This window comes from Aedes aegypti, chromosome 2 (genome assembly GCF_002204515.2).
Source record: "Aedes aegypti strain LVP_AGWG chromosome 2, AaegL5.0 Primary Assembly, whole genome shotgun sequence".
In the NCBI taxonomy this organism is placed as follows: domain Eukaryota; kingdom Metazoa; phylum Arthropoda; class Insecta; order Diptera; family Culicidae; genus Aedes; species Aedes aegypti.
The window spans coordinates 51,266,769-51,282,082 of record NC_035108.1 but is presented as its reverse complement, the minus strand read 5'-3'; the positions used below and the strand labels follow the sequence as shown (position 1 = coordinate 51,282,082).

Below are 15,314 nucleotides of genomic sequence, written 5' to 3'. Positions count from 1 at the left end.
TCTGGAACCATATCAATATGGGCATCAAACTTCATGATTTTCAAAGGTTATGCTTTCCTAAGCATTTCCAGCACCACCGGCTGCCATGACCACTTTATAGTAGATTCCAGGTGCCCCGGGGATGTGGCCAATTCAAAACATGTCCAGTGCCAGTGACGCCGACGGGATGGAATGGCCACAAATATTTCGTCACTTTCATCGACGATTGGTCGAGGTTTACGGTGGTGTACCTTCTTCACTCAAAGGATGAAGTGGCACAGCGTTTTGAGGAGTATGAAGCACAGATGACTGCCAAGTTTAGTGTAAAAATTTCTCGCTTCCGTTCCGATAATGGCGGGGAGTATACCTGCAAGGAAATGCGATCCTTTTGTCAACGGAAAGGCATTAACATGGAGTTTACTGTACCTTATTGTCCAGAGCAGAACGGCACTAGCGAACGGATGAACCGAACACTAGTCGAGAAGGCTCGTTCGATGGTGTTCGATTCCGGGATTGATCGCATCTTCTGGGGTGAAGCGGTGCAGACCGCTGCGTTCTTGGCGAATAGGTGTCCGGCCAGTGCCATAGGTCAGAAGTTGACACCGTACGAGTTGTTCGAAGGAAGAAAACCTGATGTGTCAAAATTGCGAGTGTTTGGATCCGTGGCCTACTGGTGGTACGAATGGTTATCGAGTTTGGAAGCCCCAGGAGCGGAAAATCGTGACTGTTCGGGATGTGATTATCGACGAGGATTCGAGAGTGAGTGCAAATAAGAAGAAGATTATGAAGAAAGAAGAAAAGTGGACTGAAAGTGTGGTCGGCCCCCCAATTATTGATGATCAAGGGGATTCCGATAATGAAGAAGAAAACGAACATGAACCATATGAAGAAGAACAAGAAGTGCCTGAACGTGAAGTGTCCGAGATCTTCGATTCGTGTGATGATACTCTGGAAGATGAAACTGTTGATGAAGCAAGTGGTGGTGAGACGACCGGTGCGACGTCATCGGGTCGAGTTACGAAGCCACCCGTGTGGGCAAAGGACTATGACATGACTTTTGCTGGTGTTGCCCTGGGTGCATTGGACTACGTGGAAAATCTTCCGGACAGTATCGCGGAATTGAAGAAGAGGTCTGATTGGCCGAAGTGGCAAGCGGCAATTCAAGATGAAATGGATTCTTTGCGACGGAACAAAACCTGGACTCTGGAAAAACTATCGAAGGGTCGAGTGCCAGTTTCGTGTAAGTGGGTTTTTCGGGTAAAACCTGGCGAAAATGGAAGTCCGGTTCGGTATAAGGCTCGGCTTGTCGCTAGAGGTTTTAGCCAACGTTTCGGGTTTGATTATACTGAAACCTACTCGCCGGTTGTGAAGTTGGATACGTTGCGCACCATGCTGGCTGTGGCAAATCAGGAAAGGATGTTTGTACACCAGATGGACGTCCGCACGGCTTTTCTCAATGGTGATCTGAGTGAGGAAATCTATATGTCACAACCTGAAGGTTTCGTAAAAGGAGAGGATTTGGTCTGTCGTCTACATAAGTCGCTTTACGGCCTCAAGCAGGCGTCAAAAGCTTGGAATGATCGTTTCCATCGATTCGTTGCCCGGCTAGGATTCCAGAGGAGTAACAGCGATCAGTGTCTGTACTGGAAAGGTGAGATGGACAATAGGATCTATCTAATCCTATATGTAGATGATATTCTGGTCATCGGACGCAACTTGAAGGAGATAAAAATTGTCAAGGGATGTCTTTCAAAGGAGTTCGATACGACTGACGTTGGTGAGGTCACAAGCTTTCTTGGCATGCGCATTGAAAGGAATGTGGAAAAGCGGATTTTGCGCATTAGCCAGAGAAGATACCTGGAGGGTTTGTTGAACCGTTTCAACATGAACGACTGTAAACCCAGCAAAGTGCCTATGGAGTGTCGGCTGAAACTTCAGAAGGGAGAAGAGTCACAGCGTACATCGAAACCGTATAGAGAGCTAATTCGAGTGTACGAAGGTACGGTACTGCCATCTGGGAAAAGTTTGCTCGATGCGTGAAGCGTCGAAAATTTTACCCGGCAAGGTATAGGAAGCGAAATTTCAAATGCTCATATAAAATTAACTACAATAGTTATTTAAAATCTTTTCAGTATATGTTGATATACTTTTGATGGGCTACATTATAGGCATATCATTTTGAGTTTTATATTTTTTTCTCAATATGCTGCTGATTCTATAGTTGATCAATAGTCTAACCCCGTACACTTAACAGAATTTAATTGAAAAGTGTTTTGAATTTTTTAGAAGCACTTGAAAATTGACTTCCTATGCTTTGCCATGTAAAATAATCGGAGCTTCACGCATAGGGTCAACTGTGGTAATTACCTTCGTAGACGCGAATAGGTTGTTTAATGTACGTAACATTGACTACTCGTCCAGATCTTTGTGCTTCGGTCAACTATTACAGCCAGTTCCAAAGTTGTCCAACTGAGGAACATTGGACACATCTCAAACGGCTCCTCAGATACATCAAGGGTACTGTGGACCTAGGACTGGAGTATAGAGGTGATGATAATGCAGAAATAATAACGGCTTATTGTGATGCGGATTGGGCCAACAGTATCATCGACAGACGTTCTGTGACGGGTTATGTCTTCAGAGTGTTCGGCTGTGTAACGACTATGCCAGGAAACAACAAACTGTATCATTGTCATCGACGGAAGCCGAATTGGTCGCACTCAGTACAGCAGTTTGTGAAGGTGTATGGCTGATTCGATTGTTGGAGGAAATAGGTTACAAGCTGAATGTTCCCGTAACGTACTTTGAAGATAACCAGTCAACCATAAAAGTTGCAAATGATCCCAAGGACCATGGCAGATTGAAACATGTTGACGTGAAGCTGCAGTACATCAGAAGTTTGATTCAGCAGGGGCGTATTCGACTGGAGTACATTCCATCGGAACAGCAAGTGGCTGACATCATGACAAAGTCTCTACCTGGTGGACCATTTTGTCGACTGCGAGAGGAACTGAACCTCTCAATGATCTGAAATTGAGCAGGGGTGATGAAGTATACAATTTCTGATTAGTGTGTAAGCGATTCTTTTATGCATAGCGCCCAATGCTATTTCCGATGTTTTCGCGGCAAAGCGCTGTTTGTGTGTTTGCCTTTCATTAGTATTCTGAACTCAATAAGAGAAAGTCAACAATAAATGTTCGCGGTTTTATTAAAGTTAATTCCGGTGTTTTATTGCCCGAAAGTAGTTCGCCCAATAAAATCGCTCTGATAAAGCCCATTTGTAACGCTTATCTACACGGAGAAAACATTTAACTATTTGGTATGATTGGCACAATAAAACAAAATAATTGAATCAAACATGGATATGATTGACTAAATATTTATATATTATCAAAACAATGGTATTATTGTTGATGTTGTGTTGTCAAAACTGGCACGAATCTTTTTATCGACACTGTAAAAATGCAACAAAAGGTACACTCAGAAATAAAAATATTCACAAAAATACTTAAATTTATGCATCAATGACTATTTCCTATCTGCCTCTCTTTCATTCTGCTGTGTATTTTCACACTAACTGTCATTTCGACTGGGTTGAAGCTTAGCGATGCTTCAACCCAGGTGAATTGACAAATAGGAATAAAATTCCCTGCAGGATGAAAGAGAGGCAGATAGAAAATAGTCATAAATTACAGTGGGATTCCGTTTTTGGCAACAAAGCTTAAATTTTCAGTTGCCAAAAACGGAACCGTGCCAAAATCGGAACAGTTATTTCAAATTTTATTTTTCAATTATTGGTTTTGAAAACATCATTACAATGTTAATACAGTCATCTCTCCCTTACTCGATATTGAAGGGACCATCGAGTTAGGGAGGTATCGAGTTACAGAACACAAAAGCAGTGCAACTGCGTTCCAAGGGACCATCGAGTTAGCCATGAAAACCAACTTTTACTATGGTTCTCTAACTCGATATCGAAATACGGAATATCGAGTAAGGGAGAGTTAACTGTACATCATTTTTATGGAATCATAAGGCTTTGAGACTTCGAAAAGGTTCTCTTCGAAGTATTTTTCCTAAGGGTTATACTATGCTATGAATCTATAGCCCCGTAATGTTAAATCTGGTAAACGTTTTTCTGGTGGCGTTTTTACGCCTCAACGTTTTCAATTATATTTAGAAGCTTTATGTAATTTTTGTATAAACGGGCCTTGTAAAACCAATAATCGCATAAGTGACCTTTATTCAAGAACTGGACATTTTCTTAAAACTATGAAATAACACGAAAAAAATATTTTTGTTTTCTTAAAAAGACGTATTTACGAATCAAAAGCGCTGGGTATTGCAAAACAGCATTAGCTTTTTTTTTAACTGAATGAATATTTAAAATCAGTTTAGCGTTTGGACTTAAGCGTAAAATTTGAAAAATTAGGTAAGTTTAGAATTGTTCTTTCAATTTATGTTTCCGATAGAGTAAAGCATTTTATAATGAGCCGTTGGCTGCAATCAAAAGGGCAAACATAAAGATGAGATGATGCATAAATGTGACTTGTAATTCTGTAGAATTTAATTTTTACTTGAAATAATTTTTCATTGAGCTTGATATATGTTTTACACCTACCTTATGAAATCAACTGAAATTTACAATATCCTGTTATGAAACCTCAAGAACCTTATAGGAATCTTCAGGTTCTCATAAGAAATATACAGAAAAATGCTTGAGCTCTGAAGCATCTTGCCAAGCATCCGCAGGAACTTGCATAGAGTTCTCAGGATCTTGCTAAGGACTTTGCTAGGAGTTTATATCTTGGAATTCCGCTGCGATGTTGCTGAAAATTCTCAAGTCTCCGATGAAAAAACATTTTAAGTTTATTACTATTAGGCTACCACTAGCACACTTGAAATTCCTCTGGGAACCTCTTCAAACCCCCAAGCTTTCGCCCTAGTGTTTATTAGGAATTACCAGATTTTGGACATAATTCTCCATAACCATTTATACACTCTAAGGATCTCTCAAGAAGCCCTCAGTGTCCACTTGGAATCTGCAGATATCCTCATGAATTCGTTAAAATTTCTGGAAAGTCTGACAAGAACCAAGAATTCCTTAAAGATTCTCCAGGGTACAGTTAGGAATCTCATAGACTCAGCTCGTAAGGAACATTTTGATGATGCTAAGACACGTATGCTTGATAACAGAATTCTGGATCGTCTCTTAACAAATCTAACGCCTTACAGAGTCTATAGAAAAAAGGAAACGTTGCTTTAAATAGTTGACGCAGAGAGGTCAATATACACACCAATACCACAGACAAATAGTTAAAACACTCTCAGTCGTATTTATCGCACGCTTCAATGATATTATTGAGAATAAATTGTAGTTTGGACTGTATTCGCATTTGTCATGTTATTCAATGAAATTTATTAAAAGTTATGATGCACGACATTTTGCTACACATATTTGTATCTATTATTGCGGTGTGTTTTTACATGCGCTATGTTTGTAAATCCATAATTATAAAGACAGTGAGCCAAAAAGATGAGACAAGATTTATAATTGTAACTCTGTGTGAGTCATAGATTATGCTCTTATGTCGGTGCTGGTGCTTTGTTCAAACAAGCTGTCCCAAATCTGAAGAAAAGTGTTTTTTATTGTATCACCTACTGGCAGACTCAAGTGGGCTGGACACTCAATATGAATGCCTAAGAAAAGAGTCTTTAGTTGAGATACTGGTGGAGATTATTGGCCTCATGAAACGTTGTCAATGTATGACCAATGACCATTCTGAAGTAAATAAGCGCGTACGCGAGTCCTTAGTAGTTGGTGAGATATGGGGAAATATCGACGAAAATGGAGCTCTGGAATATAATCGGTGTGGAGGTGACATGCTGTTCAAATGACTAAAGTAACAGACATGATAATATTTACAAAAAATACAAATTTACAAAGTATTGAAAAATGTTGCCAAAAACGGATCCATTTTGTTGCCAAAATCGGGGGGTGCCAAAATCGGAGCATGCCAAAAACGGAGCATGCCAAAAACGGAATCCCACTGTACTAAAATTTAGTCATTCTGTGACTACTCGTGTTTCTGAGTGTAGATAAATATGGAAGCAGGAATACACACCACTATCTTGTGAGTGAAAGCCCATAAACCTCCATCTACACCAACCTCGCTTGTTGGTAAGCAGCGGTTTTTTGCTGTACAACTCATAACGTTTCAAGGTTATAGTGTGCAGAAAGCTGATTCAACAATAATACACGGAGAGAAATGAAGCTAGTTTGAAACAACTGAAAATTTGGTTGAAATTCAAACTACGAAAATGGTTGTTTTCAAATGGAAAATTATTTGTTTCAACCTTGCTGTATAGGTTAAAGCAAACTTTTTTTTGGGTAATTTTCACCTGAAATAAACATTTGTTTTTAATTGTATCTTAGTTGTTTCAAACTAAGAACGTTGCTATATTCAACCAAAAACTAGTTTGTATTTAACAAAAATTATATTGAAGAAAACAGTTTGTTTTGAAAAAGATAAACTGTAATCTTAGGTTGAATCAAATCAAAAATTTCGGTACAAGTAAACTGATTTTTTGGTTGGGTGAATACCAACCTTAAAAATAGTTCAAAACAAACTAGTTCTTTAGTTTGTTCATAACGCTGTCAACCGCGATGTCGGTTTTTTATTATGTTTTGTTTTGTTCGACACTCTGTGTTCAATTCTTCAACTCGTTCAACTCGTCGGTCCGTGAGTGAAATCCAACTGCATCGAGGCAGTTTTTACTATTGAATTACAACAAAACTTCAAGTACACTGCGCAGTCCCGACGGATACCAACTGGGAGAAATTGATTTCGATACAAAGTTCCCGACCAAAAGCTCCGCATTATTCGAAAAATGGAATTCTATCATCGAATCGCTCAAACCTATTCTCATGCCGATGTGAGCGATAAAAGCGGCAAAACTATTCTAAATCAACTGGAAGGTGAACTAAGTGAAGGTAAATAGTTTAATATTCAATTAACTAACAAACTAACTCAGTTGTATTCTTTTGTTAAAGATTGCTGCCATACATCTTACCCTGTGCTGTACTGACCCTGACGGACAAAGGAAAGTGGAAACCCAGTTACATTGAAAATTGTAACAGTTTTGTCTACTGGGTACAGAGCATAATCGATCTACAGTCAAAAGTTAAAGTTCACCACACTTCACGTTCTGAGACTAGAGGAATGCCACAATGTCCACTGGTGATCGTTGTTGGACCAGACCTATCCAAGTTGAACACCTTTATAGTATCCTTCGGTGACAAAACCTACAGCCTACCATTGCTGCGGAATGTGCCGGATCATGAAATCTACGTCATCTACGTCATCATGGAGCAATCACGTCATCTACGAGTTTCCGGTAGAATCCTCTTGTCGCGCAAAAATGCTTTCGATCAGTTCCAGAAGTTAAAGATGTTCAACTGTCTATATAGATTTTTTAAATAAATAATCCATTTTTGTGGTTATCGACAGTTTCATTGTATAGAAATAAAACATGAAATGCTTCAGAGGTAATACAAATCCTCATTTAATTTCAACCATCTTATTAGTTAAATCAAACAAGATCCATAGTTGATTCAAACGTATCCTTATTTATTTCAAACAACCGTTTAGTTTGAATCAAACTAAAATTTGGTTGAAACAAATTTAAGGATTTGTTTGAATTTACCTAGAATTTTTCAGCTGTCAAAAGCAAACAACCAATATTTTGTTTGTTGTTAACATATATTTGTTGAAATAAAGTTCAAATCAATATAAAAATTACCTACATTTCTAGTTTGTTTTGAACATGATGGTTTGTTAAAGTAAAGTGTAAATTTGTTTGTGTAAATTTTAATACGTAAATTTGGTTGAAACAACCTAATATTTTGTTGTGTTTACCATTCTTTTTTCTCCGTGATATATAATTGAAATCTTCATGTCATTGAAGACAAAAGCAAAAGCAAAAGCGATTGAGCAAACCATACTGTCAGTTTAGAAGTACCGTGAAACGGGGTATCTTTGATAATGCGGTTAACTTTGATAGTGCGCTACCCACCACATACTAAACGAAATATCATAATTTCTATTCATCGGTTAAGCAAAACGAATGCAAAAGAATATTAGTATGACACTTCATTTAAGAGCTGTTTTCATTTGAATCGAGAACATTTGAGGCTTTATATACGAATATTAAAAATTGATACGATTTTAGCATTTCCGAAACGCTCACAAACAATCAGTTCTATGATCACTATTAGATGTAGTTTTGAATAGTTGGTCAATTATATTTGATAGCCTCGTTATCAGAGAACTGGAATATGGTCTCAAATCTCTTAGCGAAAAGCATTTTAACAAACTGGGACCATTTTTGTAATCCAAGTCAGAAATTTTCATATAGCGTTAAACACCTAGAGGTATGCAATGCCCTATAAATGTTCCGTAATTCATTCAATTTTGTTCGATTTATACTCCATTATCAAAGTTACCCCAAAACAGAAAACCGACTTTCAGGACTTTTTTACGTGTACTATTGAGGGTAGCTGTTTTATTCTACTGTCATGTTAAATGATCACGAGCATCCTACAGCAATTGTGCCTTACAGGTTTGGACCTTTCCAGATAGGTTTTATCATGTTTTGCTGTGTGCGTTTGGAATGCAAATATCAAATGCGGGAACACCAAACGCGGTAAAATTTTGCACTAGGAAGGCGAAGTCAAAGACAGCCTTTCTTTGCTAGGTTGGCGGTGATATGAATTACGGTTGCTAGGTGTCCTTTGATTAGTTTGTATTTGAAACGCATTTGAACAAGATTTGCACGTCAAACGCGAACAGCAATACTGTTATCCCCACAATATAATCAGAGCTGTGGCAGTAGACAACAAACAGAATCTCAAGATGTGTTGCGGATCATGAGAGTTACAGAGAGCAACAAGTGAAAGATTATCTCAATTCTCTCAAAATGCAACCCCTGTACATGCATGTTTTCAGATTTGTGATTGATGTTACTAATCAATCGAAAGCTTGAGACCAGGGCTGGCATCAACTCGCAAAATGCGCGCAAAGAGCAGAATTTAGCCACTGCACAAAGAGGAGACAGACGCGCGCAAAGTGTAACAACACGAACACAATGAGGGCACGCAGTAGGAAAGAGAGTGTAAGCGATTACGCAAAGAGTAATGCTGACGGAGTGTGTTGGCAAAACATGCTCAAAGTGTACACAATTTGGCTCTTTTTACCTTATAACATGGGTATTTTTAAAACGAGACCAACGAATAGATGTCGGATATCGATGTCCGTAGTTGTTTTGGAATTCAAGATGGCGACTTCCGGTTTGTGAAAAGCGTTTCAAACCCATGCAATATGGGTATTTTTGGAACGGGGCCGACGACTGGATGACGGAAATCGATGTCCGACGTCATTTTGGAATCCAAGATGGCGACTTCCGGTTTGTGAAAATCACTTTGAACCCATGCAATATGGGTATTTTTGGAACGGGGCCGACGAGTAGATGCCGGAAATCGATGTCCGGTGTCGTTTTGGAATCCAAGATGGCGACTTCCGGTTTGCAAAAATCCCTTCAAACCCATGCAATATGGGTATTTTAGGAACGGGGCCGACGAGTAGATGACGGAAATCGATGTCTGACGCTATTTTGGAATCCAAGATGGCGACTTCCGGTTTGTGAAAATCACTTTGAGCCCATTCAATATGGGTATTTTTGGAACGGGGCCGACGAGTAGATGACGGAAATCGATGTCCGACGTCATTTTGGAATCCAAGATGGCGACTTCCGGTTTGCAAAAATCCCTTCAAACCCATGCAATATGGGTATTTTTGGAACGGGGCCGACGAGTAGATGACGGAAATCGATGTCCGGTGTCGTTTTGGAATCCAATATGGGTTTGAAGGAATTTTCACAAACCGGAAGTCGCCATCTTGGATTCCAAATTGGTGCCAGACATCGATTTCCGTTACCTACTCGTCGGTTCCGTTCCAACAATTCTCCCATATATTCCAATAGAAGCTCCTATAGAAGCATTCGGTAGGTACTCAATGAGCCACACAAAGAGTGTGTGTTCACCATTTTCCATCAACACTTTGTGTCGAAGGATGCATTGCAGCGAGAGCAGAAACACAAAGAGGCGTCAAAGAGGTAAGAACCAGTGAGAAAGTGTAGCTGTCGCACTGCACTCAAATTTATGATCAACACAAAGTGTTTGTGTTTTTCTGTTTTCACTGAGGAGATGCCAGCCCTGCTTGAGACTGGTGTGCTCTTAGCCATCTTGTCCAAGAAGTTGTGCACCAGAAGACAAAAATCATTTTTGTAACAGCCCTTTCGCAAACAATTTCTGCAAAGCTGATGGCCACCTTACTTGGGTTTCTTTCTCCACGAGCGAGAGTTGCGAAAAACCTTCTCACATGTATAGCGGATTTTTTTTTTTTATAGATAACCACTATCGAGTTGTTCAACTTTTTTTTTTAATTTCTTTATTAGTATCATCCCAAACATTACAATAATTTCTTAAATCTAGGCGTTCTGGCTTAGACAACACTATCATCCTAATTTGGTAAAACAAAATTAAAATTTCATTAACATTTTGTTAACAACATATTACATTTCATTTGCCGTAGCAGTTCAGATTTTTTACAGGTGAGTTGATTTCACCTGCTTATAAGAGAAAAAAAAACACATTTTCAATCTACTTAACCTAACTTAACCTAAATATATAGGGCATTAATCGTGGCAATAGAAGATTGTAACGATTTTTGCTTGAAATTATTAATTATTTTATTTGAAATTTGTTCCAATGTTTCAACATTGGATATTCTATGTAACTCATTGGTACTATACCAGGGAGGAAGCTTCAGAATCATTTTCAAAATTTTTTTTTGAATTATCTGCAGAGTTTTGTTCCTGGTATTACAACAGCTAGTCCATATTGGTACAGCATACAACATGGCTGACCTGAACATTTGTTTGAATATCAAAAGCTTGTTCTTAAGAAAAAGTTTTGATTTATATTAATAAGGGGATATAGACATTTTACATATCTGTTACATTTGGCTTGAATGCCTTCAATGTGGTTTTTGAAAGTTAAATTCTTATCTAGCATGAGCTTAACTTCATCTGACCAATTCATCGGAACCCCTCTCATCGTGACAACATGTCTACTTGAAGGTTTCAAATAAAGAGCTTTTGGTTTATGTGGGAATATTATTAGTTGAGTTTTGGAAGCATTAGGAGAAATCTTCCATTTCTGCAAGTATGAAGAAAATATATGCGAAATTTGAATTTCCTGACAAATTCTAAGCGTGATATTATTGAAGAACTTTAGTTATGTTTGAAATTCATTTGATAATTTATTATTCAACCTGAGCTTTTCTCTACATAATTGTCAACATAGTTCCACAGCACAATACATGTTCAGATCTTTGAATAACAACGAATCCTTCCCAATCACTGAACATGCACATTTGAGACATGGATTCCAATTTGCATGGTGATGTTAAACATCATTTGTCTCCAATATTACTTGTGTTGTTGAAATCTACGAAACACATCCAACCAAACCGAACCAAGAGCCATATTTTTCGATTTTTGTTCAGCCAGAGTGAACTGAGTGCTTCATATTTTTAAATCAAATCCAATTAGGGGGACACGGGGCAATATAGACACCCTAAGGAATTTGCCTATTTTGACTGTAAAGACATGAATATTATACTGTTTTTATGTGCAGTATGCTTTTTAGAGTTCTTATGCATTTGTTAAACATTGTTGCTTAATTTGGAAAACAATATTTTGTTTTCAAAAAGAGGTTTAAAAAAACTTATATTTGGTAGTCGCCATCAAGCTAGCGGGGCAAAGTGGACATATCGAAGGGACCATCGAGATAGGGAGAGATCGAGACATAGAAGAACATTAATTTAATGAAGACTAGACTGAAAATCACTCCGTTACTAGGAAAATAGTAAATAAACACACTTCATTTCGAGTTTCCAAATTGTTCTGAATCACTTAAATCTGGTCTAGTATCCTTTGATAATGTTCATATCAACATATGGAGAGAAAATAGGGAACACATAATCAACAGGAACACATCGAGATATGGAGATATCGAGATAAGGAGGATATGGAGAGAGAAAATGTATACAGAACGAAGGGACCGAAGAAATTATCGACATAGAGAGAGATATCGAGATATAGAACATCGAGAAGTGGAGAGTCGACTGTAGCTTTATAATAGTGACTTTAAGCCCGAATCAATTCTTCAGAAATCAATAGAGAAATTCCAGATAGCATTGATCAAAACATTCTGTATAGTTTCTACACGAAAGCACTGGAAAAATTTCCCTAGATTTAAGGCTAATCTTAATTCTGTAGGAATCCAGTTAGGATTTCTGCAAACATTCTGCAATATTTCGTATAAATTATAAGGAGAAATGTTTGAAAAAAAATATCCATATGAATTATTTAAGGTCACCCGACAACAAATTTTGATGATTTTTGATTGGTGTTCTAGAATGATTCAAAAAATAATACCTGAAGAAATTTCAGTTAACAATAAATTTCATGGAGCAGTCATTGGAGATTTTTCAGTGTAAGTGATCATTGTAAGAATAATCAAAATACTTCCAAAAACAATTTCAACAAGTCATTGGTATACTTAATAGCAGACACCCTGGAGAAATATCTGTAGTAATTTCTAAAGGATTGATTTTGAGATAAGGCTGATACATTTTTTTTTCTTTCGCCACTTCCTTTTTTGTTTGCACCCCAGTTTGTACCCTGAATATATTTCCCCGCCTTGGGCCTTCCAAGTGGTCTCGAACATAAATGGAAAATAGTATTTGCATCAGTCTAAATAGTTAAATTAAAATCAAAATCTTTGGCTTACACATTTTACAAAATTCATTATTTTGAAAATATTTTAAAATCTAAAACTGTACACTTTTAGGCCTTTATTCATTAATTATATTGAGAAGGTATCTGTATCATTTCTGAAATGAAAAACAATGATAATGGTTCAGATCGCAGGAAAATGTGTACAAGCTCACAGCTCACCAATACTCTAGATTTTTGGAAGCCCACAAACTTAGGTAGATTTGATTGGAAATAAATATTTATAAATTCAAAGCCGTAATTAGACTCAACATTTTCAAAATAGGTATTTGAGCCGACTTAAGTACCGTTTTGATTCATATAACGGACACTTAAGGACTCAGTGAAGTATAACCCAGCGTAGAGCATACAAAATGATGATGATACCTTAGCGTTATCGAGTGTAGGAAGCCCTTATTTTTCGAATGGTGGGTAAAAATACGCTTCGGCAACTTGAATAATTTTAAATAAATCAAAATGTGTGGCCTTCGCATGATTCTTATTCCGTACGCTCCCTCACTTTTGCCTCATATTCCGGACACTTTGAATCGTATTCCGGACAGCTCATGATAATCATTAATGGAACAGTCAAATCACCAATTGAAATCGTCAAACTCCTAAATAGACATCCAAGGTAGTTGGGCATTATAAATTTTTGAAGATATTTATGGAAAAAGCTTACTAAAAAGAGCCTCAAAATTGAGAACTTTTGAACGGCAAGAACTGAAACATTTCGTGTGACATGTTTCCCATACAAAGTAGAGTGTCCGGAATTTGAAGCTGTCCGTAATATGAATCAAAACGGTATCTACAGGAGGTAAAGCCAAAAGCGGCTCTCATCGAATGCTCTTCTTCTTTTCCTTTTTCTGGTTAATCGACACCTTTTGGCATCGGTTGTAGTTTTACGTCAGCCTAGTTCTGGTACTAAGCCAGAACACGGACGGTCAGGTCCACATACACATGAGACCCTACAGATCGAACCCATCAACATATGGGCCGGGATCAACGGCTTTACTTCCCTTCCGAAGGAAGACGTGATCAGAGAATTTATGCCTTATAAATTCCCGACGGCGTCGACGGGAATTGATACCCGACCGACTGGGGTGAGAGACAATCACGCTTATCACTAAACCACCGACGCCGCTTATCGAAGTCTCGTTTTCTCATGAGTGCAATCGATTGAACAACATCAAGGAAAATAACTTACAAAACGAATATTTGTGTAGCCCCCTAAACTGTGGGGGTCCAAAACCGTGGTCCCTGGGGCCCCTCGACCACCTCTAAACCTAGCTCTAAAGTATTAGAAATAAGGGATATTCAAGGGGCCCAAGGAACCCCTGTACATCGCTGATTCTAGTCTCCTCCAAAAATTTTGCTTGACATGTTCATTATCTTTTTGGGATCTAACAAATTGTTAATTTCGAACAAGCTATGTTGAACTTTTAATGTTATGAGAAATCCATCCTGCGATTTTGGGGCCCCAGGAGCTCGGGGCCCGGTGCGGACCGCACCCACCGCACCCCCTAGCTACGCTACTGTTTTGTTGTAAACATAATCATAAATTGTAGCTTGAAGCTTTGTGAAGGTTCAAATATTAAGAAAAAACAGTTTTAGTTTTAGTATTGACGTTCATCTAACTTTTTTTTTAATGGAAAATCTCGCTTTTGGTCTAAGTCAAAATTATGTTTTCATTTACAGGTCGGACTCGATTATCCGGAGACTCGATTATCCGGGATTGTTTTTCGATGTTTTTGTTTTTCAATCTTTATTGATAAATCTGAGATAATTTGGTATTGCGATATACAACATGAATGGATTTGCAGTTTTGAACATATTTAAGAGGTGTTTGAAAAAGTGGTTTTTTGTGTATGCTGGTCAAAATTTTTTCTTGCAAAGACCGAACAGAAGGGATCAAGAAATAATTTCTTGCTACGCCACCGCATCATATACATTAAACAACAATAGAAGATAATATTTAAGTTCTTTTATAAAAGATTTCAATTTTTTTCTTAGTGATTCGATTATCCGGAGTGAAAAAAATAATCGATACTCCGGATCATCGAGTCCGACCTGTATTATGTTGTGTGCAAAGTTTTTGAAAACAACTAAATTGGCATCATAATCATGTAAAAAAAAAATTGGAAATGGTTAAGTATTCGTCAAGTTATGGTGACACAAATAATAATGTTTAGATAAAAAGAAGTAAAATTTGCAGAAAACTACTCAAACTAAGACTAGTTTTGATGTTAGACAAATTTAATGATCCACAAGTTTTTTATAAATTAAATTTTAATAAGAATGATTCTTCAAAATTGATTATTAAATAACTAAGTTATGAATACTTCACTGAACGTCATATTTCATAACTTGAATATTTACCTTCAAACTTTTTTATGTGTTTCAGAAGAGCACTCTAATGTTTGGTTTTGAGAACT

The 15,314-nt window shown here is 37.7% G+C and overlaps 1 long non-coding RNA gene across 1 annotated transcript; it reads left to right on the top strand.

Annotated features, from left to right (window-relative positions):
* The first annotated feature begins 6,620 nt into the window (after positions 1-6,620).
* Positions 6,621-7,699, top strand: LOC110676891. The gene is made up of 2 exons (XR_002500805.1): positions 6,621-6,973; positions 7,034-7,699. It is a non-coding gene; the product is annotated as an uncharacterized LOC110676891 (long non-coding RNA).
* Positions 7,700-15,314: the final 7,615 nt, after the last annotated feature.